Consider the following 2,500-nt stretch of genomic DNA (forward strand, 5'->3'; position numbering starts at 1 on the left):
GTTGATTTTGCAATTGACATTCATAAAAACGGGATCTGATCGCGGGTAAAACAGGTCACATTTACCCCCAGTAACTTCTACGCACAAAAGGAGATTATGCTCCTGACGCGTCCGTGGCCGAGGCTCATGCTCCAATATCTCTCGCGGGCGGATTCTTGGGCTGAGGCGGCTGTGGTGTCAGGAAGGGCGGAGGGGGGGGGGGTCAGGGGTGCTGGGGGTTTGTGTGTGTGTGTGTGTGTGTGATATGTATGTGTATATGTATTTATGCATACACGCACCCGTATGCACGCACAAACACGCAATATAGATATTGTGGCAGGGTTGCTGGGGGTTTGTGTGTGTGTGATATGTATGTGTATGTGTATTTATGTATACACGCACCCGTATGCACGCACACACACGCAATATAGGTATTGTGGCAGGGTTGCTGGGGGTTTGTGTGTGTGTGTGTGTGATATGTATGTGTATGTGTATTTATGCATACACGCACCCGTATGCACGCACACACACGCGATGTAGATATTGTCTTGGCGTAGGATGGGTGTGGGTGTACGTATTTATGTATATATGTATATATGATCGTTTTGTGCGCATGCATATGCGAAATGTGGTCAAGGTTGTGGGGTTGTATGTGTTCATATTCATATTTACATATATTTCTACGGATGTGAATATTTATGAATACACACCTACGCACGCACGCGCCATCGAAGACACTCCCAAGGCAAAACATTTTCTTTTTTCCTATTTTTTTGTATTTCAATTGTCGCCGGTGAATAGATATTTCCTGCTTGGAATAGACATGGCGAAACTTTTATACGACAGAGTCCTGAAAACAAATTAATAGGCGTAAATGATTAGCACAGGGAACGGAGCTGGGACAAATTGGAGCCGCTGCCGAGCTCGGGTTGGTGAGCTAGCCATGGCGACGGAGGTGGCGAGGGCGGGCGGGCGGAGGGAGAGGAGGGAGGGAAGGGAGAGGAGAGGAGGGAGAGGAGGGAGAGGAGGGGCTCCAGCTGCTGGGGGCGCCCTCTTTGCTGTCGCTGCTTTGGCCTTTGGTGGTGGTGGGTGGTGGTTCTCTGTCTGTTTGACTGTGTGTCTGGCTGTCTCTTCTCTCTCTCTCTCTCTCTCTCTCTCTCTCTCTCTCTCTCTCTCTCTCTCTCTCTCTCTCTCTCTCTCTCTCTGCTCTCTCTCTCTCTCTCTCTCTCTCTCTCTCTCTCTCCTCTCCCTCTCCCTCTCCCTCTCCCTCTCCCTCTCCCTCTCCCTTTCCCTTTCCCTTTCCCTTTCCCTTTCCCTCCCTCCCTCCCTCCTTTCCCTTTCTATCTCCCTCTCTTCTCCCCTTCTCTGCCCCTCCTCTTCTCTCTTCTCCCCCTCCTCTTCTCACTTCTCCCCCTCCTCTTCCCACTTCTCCCCCTCCTCTTCCCACTTCTCCCCCTCCTCTTCTCCCCTCCCCCCTCCTCTCTTCTCTTCTTCATCATCGTCTTCTTCATCCCGCCTTGCCTTCCCATTCGTCGCTTCCGGTTTTCCAACATCGAGAACGAGGACATGTATTGCGAGCGAGTGGAAATCGCCTTTTTTTTTTTTACTTATTTACTTATTTTGACCTATTTCTCTATTTATTTATTTGTTTGTTTGTTATTCATTTGTTTCTTAGTTTGATTTTATTATCTATTTGTGTATTTTTTTGTGTATTTATACGTAGTTTTTTTTCTTATCTATTTGTTATTTGTTGTTTATTCATTTATGTATTTGTGTGCGTGTGCTTGTGCGTGGAGGTAAGAGTATTTGCGTTCGTGTATATCGAGTCATTTTTTAAAAATTCGTCGTTGGTTATTTTAGGAAATCTGTTCATCGTCATCGTCATCGTCGTCATCGTCGTCGTCATCATGATAGATGTTTATGATGACGACTTCTTGCTTTTTCGTGTTCTTGTTATTCTTGTTATTATTGTTTTTTTATTGTTATTATGATTAATGGAAGTGTTAGTATTATCCTTATCATCATTACTGTTTTACCTACTGTTATTACTACTGCTACTTCTACTTATAATAATGATGATGATTATGATAATGATAATCGTAATCATAATAATTATGATGGTGATGATGATGATGACGATGATGATGATGATGATGATGGTGATGATGATGATGATGATGATGATGATGATGATGATGATGGTGATGACGTGACGATGATGATGATGATGATGATGATAATGATAATGATAATGATAATGATAATGATAATAAGAACAACAACAACAGTAACAACAACAACAACAATAATAATGATAACAACAATAATAATGTCATTACTCCCACCTTCCCATCCCGTGACCCTCCCTCCCTTAAATCATCATCATTGCAGCCGATACACGAAAATATTCATTGTCCGACATACTCACCGGCCAGAGAAAGAGTGAAATGAAAATGGCGTTCTTGAAAGATTAAAGCGTGTCCGTCGCCGCGTCTTTCTTTATTGTTTATTAAGCGGGTGT

Source organism: Penaeus vannamei, chromosome 29 (genome assembly GCF_042767895.1).
Source record: "Penaeus vannamei isolate JL-2024 chromosome 29, ASM4276789v1, whole genome shotgun sequence".
Taxonomy (NCBI): Eukaryota; Metazoa; Arthropoda; class Malacostraca; order Decapoda; family Penaeidae; genus Penaeus; species Penaeus vannamei.